Raw genomic sequence first — 12924 nt, 5'->3', positions numbered from 1 at the left:
ACTTCTTCCTCCCATATTTACTCTCTGTGTCATGCCATGGAAGCATCTGTATTTATGTACAGAGCATCATAAAACCTCTCTTCAGTAACACCATGGGCTTCTCCATAGGCGCTCAGCTCAGTATGTGGGATCAGGTTTTGGACAGATGACAGTCTGGTGTCCTCCACATAACCTTTTCCTTCTCTCTTGCCTCTAACCCCCCCAAATTTCCCTTGTCTTCCCATCCCACTGTACCACTACCAGTCACTCATCTTCTCCATTGCTAGCTTTACTGAATCCAATTTAATTTCCTGCTCTAGGATAGTGAGAGCCACAGGGAAGAGCTTCAACACTTCAAGATGAAAGAGAATGAGGTGCCTGAGACCTGAATCAGAAATAAGTCCTAAAAGAGGAGGGGAAGGCTGAGGCAAGGTGCGCTACCAACACCAGAGCAGAGGGTTCTGTGAGGCCAGTGCCAGAGGAGGGCTAGATTCTTCTAGATTGGGACAGAGACGGATCTGCTGAATGGAGTGCCTAGTGTTAGGTAGAGAAAATATCCCCCAGGTATCTTTCAAGGGTACTAAGGAGGAGGAGGTCCTGTAGCAGCACATCTTGGGCTAGAGTCATTCACTGTGGAATGACAGACATGAGACAGGTACAATATGACCCTTGTTGGTTAGTGTTGGAATCTGGCATTTGTTGACTACTGCTGATGCCTAGCATCAGGGGATGGTGGCACCAGGGCACTGGGAAAATTGCTGTGGCCAGAACTCCTGGTCCTTCCTCCAGCAGTGATCAAATAGATACACAACAAGCAGGCCCTCAGCTCAGGGCCTCAAGATGTAATGGATGATTCAGAGGACATGCTAAATCCCACATGGCTTACATGTAAGGGGACTGTCTATCACAACTTGGGAGACCTGGACTCCTGGAGGAGGCAAGGGCTGACCTGAGAGAGGGGTCCCCACTGCTCCCACCTCTGAATGGTCTCCTGAAAAAAACACAACGTCTGGCTTCTGCAGGTGAGACCCTCTCCCGGTAGCCTTAGGTTTATTATCTGAGATGCTGCATTTTGTGTTGTGTTCTATTTTGTCTGTTGTGGCCATGAGTGGCAGGACCTGGATCTTTCCTGAAGGATGTGGATACCATTTGTATTTCACATCTTATAAATCAAGGTGTCCACAGACAAGTGACTGGATGTGGAAATGTGGACAAGAACCAGGAAGAAGAGGGAAGCTGGGGGACCAGTGGTTACTTCTCTGTTAAGTTAGTGGAGTAAAAAGACACCCTTCTTTTATAATGCAGCTTTAAAAAGTCTTATTTTTCCCCCATCCTCCCTGCATTTATCCAATGTTAACAATATTCTTATATGAATGTATACACATAAATGGCACACAGAAAAAGTTGGTCATCATTTGTTTTATGAAAATGGGGTTATAATGTATGCCTTCTCTGCCTCTTCTGAACACATCTGAGAGATCTACATGAATCAGTTAATAGAGATCTAGCACATTCCTTTTAAGACCCTAATCCTGGGGCACCTGGGTGGGTCAGTTTGTTAAGTGTCTGACTTCAGCTCAGGTCATGCGTCCAACTTCAGCTCAGGTCGTGATCTCATGGTTCATGGGTTCAAGCCCAGCGTTTGGCTCTGTGCTGACAGCTGGAGCCTGGAGCCTGCTTTGGATTCTGTGTCTCCCTCTTTCTCTGCTTGAGCTCTGTCTCTCTCTCTCTCTCAAAATAAATAAACATTAAAACAATAATAATAATAATAATAATAATAAAAAGACTCTAATCCCGAGAGTCATCTTAACCCTAAAGTACCAACCTAAGCCCTAATCGTAAGATCTTAAATTTAAGGCCCTAACTCGAATCTTAACATTAGGGTCCTCACCTGAACCCTAATCCCCATGCCCTAATCCTATAAACCCCAAGAGTGACTCTGAGGCCCTTGTCCATGGTGGAGATAAACTGCAACCTACCTCCTCATTATTAAAGAGTACAGGAAATTTTTTTGCTTAATAACATCTTTGAATGTGATCTTTACTTAGTGATTATTTCCTCAGAATAGATATCCAGGAATGAGATTATGGTGTCTAAGGGTAGATATATTCTAATGCTATGGAACATTGCCAAATTGTTTTCCAAAACTGACTGAAAGATGTTTCCTTTTGTGATGTGTGAGAGGACCTGTATCACCAACCAGATATAGGATTTATCACCTCCATCTTTTCTCCATTTGAAGTAGCCATTGACCAGAAGTGGGTGGGAGAACAGGTCGCCGCCCCTTCATTCCTAAACCTAAAAAGGTTTAGGGGCGCCGAGGAACTCCTCCTGAGGTCCCTATCAGCAAAGGAGACTCCAGCCCCATGCTAAAGTTCTCAGAGGATCCCTGTGTGCCCTCCCCTGGAAATGAATGAGGCCCTAGAAGAGCGTCAGACAAGGAGAGGCTGTAGGTTCATCACAGAGTAAGGGAGAGGGATGGTCTCCTGGTGCCACTCAGGCCAGGGCGCCCATTCCCAGCGCTCACGGACATATACCCTATTATCTTCGCGGTCCGACCTCTGGAGTCCCTAAATGAGCCGGACCTGATCAGGCCAGGGGGCGCTGCGGATAGCGGCAGTTTCTCTGAGTGAGCTTCCGTGCACCTTAAAACAGTGGGGGCATATCTGTTTCATTATGGGTAGAAAACCCAACACGGAAGAATCTGGCAATTAAGAACCGGGGCCAGAACCCGCAGGGGCAAAGGAAACAAGGAAGGGGACTCAGAGAAGGCGAAAGAGGGATACAGGAAAGAGGAATCGGAGAGAGGCAGAAGGAAGCAAGGGAGCTGGCAGGGCGCCCCTCTCCGGGGTCTGGAAGGACGCGGAAGGTTGGGAGTCGGGGCTTGGGGTCAAGTACCGTTGCATCCCCAGCCTCAGCCGGGAGCAAGCTGGCTGCCGGGCAGAATGCGTCTCTGGGCAGGACGCAGAGAAGGACCAATCAGGAGAGCGGGTTCCGAGTCATTTGCATATGCACCGCCCCCTGGGGCACTCCCTCAGGGCGCCACCTCTGTGCTAACCGAACCGACCCAACTGTAGTGGGGGACTTTCTGTGCTTGGGCAAAAGCTGAGTTCCCAACCCGAGGGAGCGCTCCCAGAAGGACCCTAAGAGGGGTCGTCTGCGGACAGCAATGCTCCTTCCATTAAGGCACAGAGCAGACTCATTTATTTTATCTTACTTTTTTTCTTTCTTTTCTTTCTTTCTTTTTTTTTTTTTTTTTTGAGAGAATTACGGAGTTCCAGCAGGGGAGGGGCAGAAAGAGAGGGAGACAACAGAATCCAAAGCAGGCTCCAGGCTCTGAGCTGACAGTACAGAGCCCAGAGGTGGGGGCTTGAACTCACAAACCGTGAGATCATGACCTGAGATCACAAACCTGAGATCATGAGTGGAAGTCAGACACTTAACTGATTGAGACACCCACACACCACAGAGCAGACTCATTTAAAAAGCATAGTGAAAATGGAGAAAAGTGGAGAAATTCTAGGGAAGAAAATGGAGAGAAGAGGCTAAAAGGAGGATGGCAGCATGAAGAGGGCAGGAGAAAAAATAAAGGCGGGGCCACCTGTCTCTACACAAGGGCTCCGGTGACAGGTGCCTCTTTGCGGTAACGGTGGGTCGGTAACGGTGGGTTGGTGGGTGGGTCGGTGGGTGAGGGCTTGGCGGTCTCAGTGACCAGCCTCTTCCGGTTGGAATCCTACTCTCTGGGGAGAAGGGAAGTCAAGGACAGGAAGGAGTTGGGGTTTGGGGGAACGGTGGCCATTTAGTGCCCACTGGGGGTTCTAGGAGGTTTGGCTTAGCTCTAAGGGCAGAAGAGAGAGTGAGAAGCAGAGCAGTGGAAACTCCGGTGGACCTGAGGGAGACTCTTATCCAGCTCTGCTTGTCCAGCATGAAAACATTCAACCCTGGAGGGGGATCCTGGAGAGGATGGCTCAGATCCCTGGGAACACTCCCCCACTCTGTCCCTGGTCTTCCATTTCAGTCTTACTTTCCTATGGAAGGCCAAATCTTCTAATGTATTGATCTGTCCTGTGCTGTGGGGCAGATGTTCCCTCCTGCTGTCTAGGGGGAAATTCCAAAGTGTTTCTAAGGTTTTGAAGCTGAACACTGTCTTACTCATCTTTAAACGGAGACATTAATCAGGGAATCCTGGTTTCAGGGCAGCTTGAATTCATCTCTGGTCCCCTTCACCATTTCGAGTTCAGCAGGGGTCCCACTGGCAAGGCAGCTGCAGACCAGCAGGCAGGGCCTGGCTAACTTGCCAAGGTCTGGGGCTCTGCTGGGTATGGGTGTAGAGAAGAGAGCTCCCCAGGCCAAATGAGAGCCTGGCTGACAGCAACGAGGAGGTTTAGGGCAGATCAGAGGCCGCTGCCTCCAGGCACCTTGAGAGCAGCCTGCCTACTATCCCCTGGGGTTGGGGGCTGAATGTGTGAGTTTCCTGTTGCCACTGGAACAAAGTGCCACAAGCTTAGTGGCTTAAAACAACACACATCATTCTCTCACAGTTCTGGAGGTTAGGAGTTTTACTGTGTTAAAGTCAATGCGCTGCAGGGCTGCTTCCTTCTGGAAGGTCTGAGGTGAAAATCCATTTACTTGCCCTTTCCAGCCTCTAGCAGCTGTCTGTATTCTATTCTGTGCCTCGTGGCCCTTTTCTCCATCTCCAAATCACACCTCTTCAGTCTCTGCTTCCACCATCACACTGTCTTAGTTCTGATGGATTCCTCCTCCCTCCCTCTTACTAGGGCATGCAGCCTGCCCCGATAATCCAGAACAATCTCCCCATCTCCAAAATCTTTAACTTGGTCACTTCTTCAAAGCCCTTTTGCCATTTAAGGTAATATATCCCCAGGTTCTGGGATTCAGGATGTGGACATATTCGCAGGCCCATCATTTAGCCTACCACAGAAGGCTTGATGGGCTTTCCCATCCCAGGAAACTGAAGATCCAGAACTGCTGCTAGCTCACAGAGGACCGGTTCTCTGTAACCCAAGGCCTGTGGGAGGCAGCCTTGGTAAGCAGAGACTTGGGGGCCGAGGGTGCTAGGCAGAGATGTCTCACAGAGGCACACATGCTGTTGACAGTCTCTTAGCCAGAACTGGACTCATGACTTTTTTTTTTTTTCCTGGATGGAGGAGGGTATTTAGCTGGGGCTCCCATATCCAACCCTACCCACAGGCTGCCTGCTCCTACCTCCAGCTTGAGTGAGGGCAGGAACACAGCTCCCACCCCTCCCCTTACTCCCTCCTTTCACCTCTTCTATTTACTCTTCCTCTTACACTTCCCTTCCTAGACTTTCTCACGTGGATCATCTGGTCTCCTCCCTCCCCTGAGACCCTGATCCTACTCTTGGTCCTGCCTCTCCCTAAGGCCCCTACCTGGTTACCCTACCAGGAGAGAAAACCAGGGACACACAAGCCCTAGGGGGCAGACTGATGACTCTGGGGCTCAAGGTCTCCAGGACTTCAGGAGGAGCTATCACTGCCCTCTCCCCAAGCCTGACACCCTGCTTTGCTTCCATGGATGCTCCTCTCCAAGCCCCGCACAGCTGCACTTGGGCTTTGGGGCCCCAAACCTCCATCTGGGATCTGCTGTGGGGCCTAGTCAATAGACCCCACTCAACTTACCAGCTGAAACTGCCATGTCCCCTCCTATACCTTTATCCTTACCATTGCACTTGAATTCTAGTCATTCTCCCACTGCCTTGAGGACACAGGCTCTGTCTCATTCACTTTTACACCCAAAGTACATTGAGGACCCCATTATGTGAATAGGGAAACTGAGGCAGCAGGAGGAGGGCTCATGGCTATTGGTAGTATTCTGTGAGGGCTTGAATGCCAGCTCATTGAACAGCCTTTCCTGAGATGTCTGTGGATCCCTTTATCCTGGGCAGTCAAGAGACGTTCTGCTTGGGGTGGGGGAAGGAGGGAGCAAAGGCCTTGTCCAGAGATAGGGTCCTCCTGAAGATGAGCATTCTACCCCAGGGCAGGGATTCAGGATCCACACTGGTGGGATGGTACTCAAGGTTACAAATACCAGGGACTGCCTGGGAGACAAGGAATGCCTCTCCTGAGTCTTGCTGGAGCTGTATTCAGTGGGACAGACCGGCCTGTAACGGGAGATTCAGTTCCAGGACTCCGACTGGGATTTGAGCCTTATCCTGGTTCCTGAAGGCTCACGTATCTGAGGACCCCACTCCCCCCAGGGCTCCTCCCATCCTCCACCTTCTCAGTGGATTTAACCTCCTGGAACAAAATACTGATGCCGGCAGATACTTTACAGGTGCCTCACTAAAGGGTGAATAATAATTTTTGCTCTATGGATTCCTGCCTAACTGATGACTCATGCATTGCCAGGATGAGGGGAGCCCCAAGGGGAAGAGGAAGGCTCAGGCTTCTGCCACTGCCTATTCCTCCTTACCTGGAAATGACTGCATGGAGCTAGAGCACCATTGTCTCATGCATGCCCCCAGTTTCTGCTGGTGGCCAACTTATATATCTGGGGGGAGGGGAGACCAAAATCTCAGAGTTCCTAGGGGGACACCCATGTCAGGTAGCTTTTGCACAGGGACCAGGCACCTTGGGAGGCTGGATCATAGCAGCAGCCTCATCATTGCCAACCTCACCCCTCCAGGGACTGGCTCCCTTAGGGAAGCCATCTTTAGATGTGGCTGACTGCAGAAGCTGGGTCAGACTGAGGTTTGATTGCGAAGACAATTTTGTTTTTTGAGTTGTGGCTTCCATCTGGTTGTCTGGTTGTCTTTCTCTTTATGGTGTTGGTGATCATTGGTGATTATTGCTTACATCTCAGTTTTCATGTGTAAATGCAAAGTAGTGATAGTCTATCATTCTTTCTCCAATTATTGGCTGAGATACTGCTATAAATCCAACCATCCCCTCATCAGGTACCTGGCTGCTTTTCTCTTTGTTTCACTCAACTTCACCCTTGACTCTCTTGAGTCCTCTTGACTCTCATTTTCTTCACCTTGAACATATAATCTAATGATTTATGATTCTAATAATCTTATGAATCTATGATTTATGTCAAAATCATAAATTTTGACATTTATGTCTCCTAAATATTCCTAAATTCCCTCAGGTATATCCAGATCTTACACTGCTATGGATATGAATATGGATATGGGTATGATTTTTAGATAAATTCCCCTCTGATAATTTCCTCACTAAAATAATAAATGCATGTCTAAAGGTAACCTTGCATATCCCAGTGGTACCTGTATGGCAGAGTGGGAAATCCAGACTATATGACGAGTACATGACTTGTCCAAGACACAGCTTTGGAACATACAGTTGATCTCATTTTGACTTCCTATTCCTTCCAGCATGTCCCTGGAGCCAAGGGTCAGTAATGGTTTTCTGTGCTGTGCCTCAAAGAGGGAGATCACGTTGTGAGCTTACTTGGTATCCCTACTTTATCTTGGCAATGTTTTGCTTGTTAATCTCTGATTATTAATTTCTTATTCTTTTTTTTCCCAGAGAACCCAACACCCCATCAATTGGGCCTCACTCTTTTTAAATAATTTTTAGATTTTTTAATGTTTATTACTTTTTAAATTTTATTTATTTTTATTGTTTTATTTTTTAAATTTACATCTGTTAGCATATAGTACAACAATTATTTCAGGAGTGGATTCCTTAATGCCTTTACCCATTTAGCCCATCCTCCTTCCACAACTCTTCCAGTAACCCTCTGTTTGTTCTCCATATGTAAAAGTCTCTTATGTTTTGTCCCCCTCCCTGTTTTTATATTATTTTGCTTCCTTTCCCTTATGTTCATCTGTTCTGCATCTTAAAGTCCTCATATGAGTGAAGTCATATGATATTTGTCTTCCTCTGACTAATTTCACTTAGCATAATACACTCCAGCTCCATCCACATAGTTGCAAATGGCAAGATTACATTCTTTTTGATTGCTGAGTAATACTCCATTGTATATATATACCACATCTTCTTTATCCATTCATCCATCAAGGGGCATCTGGGCTCTTTCCATACTTTGGCTATCATTGATAGTGCTGCTACAAACATTGGGGTGCATGTGCCCCTTCGAAACAACATACCTGTATCCCTTGGATAAATACCTAGTATTTAGGGTAGTTCTATTTAATTTTTTGAGGAACCTCCATTTGTTTTCCAGAGTGGCTGCACCAGCTTGCATTCCCACCAGCAGTGCAAAAGAGATCCTCTCTCTCTGCATCCTCGCCAACATCTGTTGTTGCCTGTGTTGTTAATGTTAGCCATTCTGACAGGTGTGAGGTGGGATCTCATTGTGGTTTTGATTTGTATTTCCCTGATGATGAGTGATGTTGAGCATTTTTTCATGCGTTGGTTGGCCCTCTGGATGTCTTCTTTGGAGAAGTGTCTATTCATGTCTTTTGCCCATCTCTTCACTGGATTATTTGTTTTTTGGGTGTTGAGTTTGATAAGTTCTTTATAGATTTTGGGCACTAACCCTTTATCTGATATGTCGTTTCCAAATATCTTCTCCTATTCTGTTGGTTGCCTTTTAGTTTTGCTGATTGTTTCCTTTGCTGTGCAGAAGCTTCTTATTTTGATGAGGTCCCAGTAGTTCATGTTTGCTTTTGTTTCCCTTGCTTCCGGAGACGTGTTGACTAAGAAGTTGCTATGGCCAAGGTCAAAGAGGTTTTTGCCTGCTTTGTCCTCGAGGATTTTGATGCTTCCTGTCTTACATTGAAGTCTTTCATCCATTTTGAGGGTTTTTTTTGTGTATGGTGTAAGAAAGTGGTCCAGGTTCATTTTTTGCAGGTTGCTGTCCAGTTTTCCCAGGACGAGTTGCTGAAGAGACTGTCTTTATTCCATTGGATATTCTTTCCCGCTTTGTCAAAGATGAGTTGGCCATACATTTGTGGGTCCATTTCTGGGTTCTCTATTCTCTTCCATTGATCTGAGTGTCTGTTCTTGTGCCAGTACCATACTGTCTTGATAATTACAGCTTTGTATCACAGCACGCAGTCTGGGATTGTGATGCCTCCTTCTTTGGTTTTCTTTTTCAAGGTTGCTTTGGCTATTCAGGGCCTTTTCTGGTTCCATACAAATTTTAGGATTGTTTGTTCTAGCTCTGTGAAGAATGCTGGTGTTATTTTGATAGGGATTGCATTGAATATGTAGATTGCTTTGGATAATATCGACATTTTAACAGTATTTGTTCTTTCTATCCAGGAGCACGGGATATTTTTCCTTTTTTTTTGTCTTCTTCAATTTCTTTCATAAGCTTTCTATAGTTTTCAGCATATAGGTTTTCATCTCTTTGGTTAGATTTATTCCTAGGTACTTTATGGTTTTTGGTGCAATTGTAAATGGGATTGATTCCTTGATTTCTCTTTCTGTTGCTTCATTGTTGGTGTGTAGGAATGCAACCGATTTCTGTGCATTTTATATCCTGGATCAGTTCTAGCAGTTTTTTGGTGGAATCTTTTTTTTTTTATAGCATTTATAGTGTGAACATTTATTTTACTTTATTTTTTTAATTTAATTTTTTATTTATTAAAAATTACATCCAAATTAGTTAGCATATAGTAAAACAATGATTTCAGGAGTAGATTCCTTAATGCCCCTTACCCATTTAGCCCATCCCCCCTTCCACAATCCCTCCAGTAACCCTCAGTTTGTTCTCCATATTTATGAGTTTCTTCTGTTTTGTCCCCCTCCCTGTTTTTATATTTTGTTTTTGTTTTTTTATATATTTTTTGTTTTTATGTTTTATATTACTTTTGTTTCCCTTCCCTTATGTTCATCTGTTTTGTCTCTTAAAGTCCTCATATGAGTGAAGTCATATGATTTTTGTCTTTCTCTGACTAATTTCACTTAGCATAATACCCTCCAGTTCCATTCATGTAGTTGTAAATGGCAAGATTTCATTCTTTTTGATTGCCAAGTAATACTCCATTGTGTGTGTGTGTGTGTGTGTGTGTGCGTATATATATACGCATATATAGATATATACATACATATACACATATACATATATATACGCATACACACACACACACACACACACACACATATGCACACACACACACATTTTCTTTATCCATTCATCCATCAATGGACATTTGGGCTCTTTCCATACTTTGGCTATTGTTGATAGTGCTGCTATAAACATTGGGGTGCATGTGTCCCTTTGAAACAGCACACCTGTATCCCGTAGCTAAATGCCCAGTAGTGCAATTGCTGGGTCATAGGGTAGTTCTATTTTTAGTTTTTTGAGGAACCTCCATACTGTTTTCCAGAGTGGCTGCACCAGCTTGCATTCCCAAGTTTTTGGTGGAATCTTTTGGGCTTATCATATTGACTATCATGTCATCTGTGAAGAGTGGAAGTTTGACCTCCTTCTGGCCGATTTGGATGCTTTTTATTTTTTTGTGTTGTCTGATTGCTGAGACTAAGACTTCCAATACTATGTTGAATAACAGTGGCGAGAGTGGACATCCCTGTCTTGTTCCTGACCTTAAGGGGAAAGCTCTCAGTTTTTCCCCATTGAGGATGATATTAGCGTTGGGTCTTTCATATATCGCTTTTATGATCTTGAGGTATGATCCTTCTATCCCTACTTTCTTGAAAGTTTTTATCAGGAAAGGATGCCGTATTTTGTTAAATGCTTTCTCTGCATCTATTGAGAGGATCAAGTGGTTCTTGTCCTTTCTTTTATTGATGTGATGAATCACATTGATTGTATTTCAGATATTGAACCAGCCCTGCATCCCAGGTATAAATCAGACTTGGTCATGGTGAATAATTTTTCTAATGTATTGTTGGATCCAGTTGGCTAATATCTTGTTGAGGATTTTTGCATCCATGTTCATCAGGGAAATTGGTCTATAGTTCTTTTTAGTGGAGTCTCTGGTTTTGGAAAATGTTTATTATTTTTGAGAGAGAGAGAGAGAGACAGAGAGCATGAGTGCAGGAGATGCAGAGAGGGAAGTGGACAGAGGATCCAAAGATGGCTTTGTAGTGATAGCAGAGAGCCCAACGTGGGGCTCCAACCCATGAACCATGAGATCATGACTGAAGCCAAAGTTGGACACTTAATAATGAACTGAGCCACCCAGGTGCCCATTAATTTCTGATTAATTCTTAATTATTATAATTGCAAAGTGTAAAAACAAAATGCAAGAAAAGTGAATGAAAGAGATAGAAACAGAGGCAGAGCCCCACTGAGAGAGAAAATAGGTCAGGGTGTAGTTAAAACAAGGTAGATTTATAGCCAAGAGTTGTCCTACAGACAAAGAAGGACACTCCATAATAATGAGTCAGTTCATTAGGAAGATATAACAGTTTTAAATATATATACATATAATCATAGAGCTTTAAAATACATAAAAACCTGAAAAATTAAGGGAGAAATAAATAAATTCACAATTATAATTGCAGACTTTAAACAGTAGAACAAGGTACAAAACTATGAAGTATATGGTAGGTCACAGTGACAGCATCCATTACCTGAATTCACATTCATTTCTACAACAATATCTTCAAGGACTGCAGAATACACATGTTTTTCAAGCGCACATGTGTCATTCAGCAATACAGACCATATGGCAGGCCATAAACAAGTCTTGAGACTCCAAGCAATTGAAATCCTACAAAAAAATCCAAGAAAAGCAAAGAACATTTGGAAATTGCAAAACTCACTAGAAAATAACCCATGGGTTGAGGAAGAAATCACAGGGTAAATGAGAAAATAGTTTAGACCCAATGAAAACTTAACATACTGAAATTTGTGGAATGCGGTTAAAGCATTGAGGGAAATTTATAACTTAAAATGCTTATATTGGGAAAAAAGAAATGATCAAAGCTCCCACCTTAGGAAGTTAGCAAAAGAAGGCAAACTAAATGCCAAGCAAGTAAAAGAAAAGAAATTATAAAGATTAAAGTAGAAATTAAAAGAAATAGAGATGAAGGATAGAAAAAAACAATAAAATTACAACTCTTACTTGGAATGTATCAATAAATGCACCAAGGTGCTGTCTAGATCAAAACTGACAAGGGAGGCCTGGGTGTATCCAACTTTTGATTTTGGCTCAGGTCATGATCTCAGGGATATGAGATCAAGCTCTGGGTTCTGATCTGGGTGTGGAGCCTGCTTGAGACGGTCTCCTTCTCTCTCTGTCCCTTTCCCATGCTTGTGAGCTCTCTTAAAAAAAAAAACAAAACACAAAACAAACAAACAAAAAACAACCAACTTCAACCCTCCCCAAAAACTGACACAAGGGAAAAAAGAAAAGTCCATATAGTTCTACAATCTACTGAAGATATTACATTTATAATTATAAACATCCTCACAAAATTTCCAGATTCAAGTAGTTTCATTTAAAGAAGAAATAATATCTATCCTACCTGTATTCTTTCCCTCCCCTCTCCCTCCCTTTCCATTCTTTGGCATCTCAGTGGCCAGTGTTGAAGAAATATCCTTGTGTGTACTCCTTACCTATGACTACTATGGAATAGCTTTCTAGGAGTGTGATGGTTGAGCACGTTATTTTCTATATTTTAAGTGTTAATTTCTATTTCCAGATTGCTTTCCATTTTACAATTGCACCTTCAATATGGGAGAGTACACTTGACTGCACACCACTGCATCACCACTTGCCATATGGGTCTTTATGCTTTTTCATTTTGTATCAGTTTGATAGGCTTACGTAAGGTGATGTCTCATCATTTTATCCTAATTTCAACTTGCATTTCTCCACTAGTAGGAAAGTCCTTTTCAGATATGTGCTTGTTATTTTGTTGAGCTCCTCTGTGAATAGGATACCCAGATGCTTTGACTGCTTTTCTCTTTTGTTTTCAATTTGAAAGATCCGTATGCTGTATATTATTGATATTATCCACGTACCTGACATACACATATACCCATTTTCCCCAGTCTATC

This window comes from Felis catus, chromosome A1, assembly GCF_018350175.1.
Source record: "Felis catus isolate Fca126 chromosome A1, F.catus_Fca126_mat1.0, whole genome shotgun sequence".
NCBI lineage: Eukaryota > Metazoa > Chordata > Mammalia > Carnivora > Felidae > Felis > Felis catus.
The sequence above is the reverse complement of the archived record's forward strand: the minus strand, read 5'-3'. Positions refer to the sequence as shown.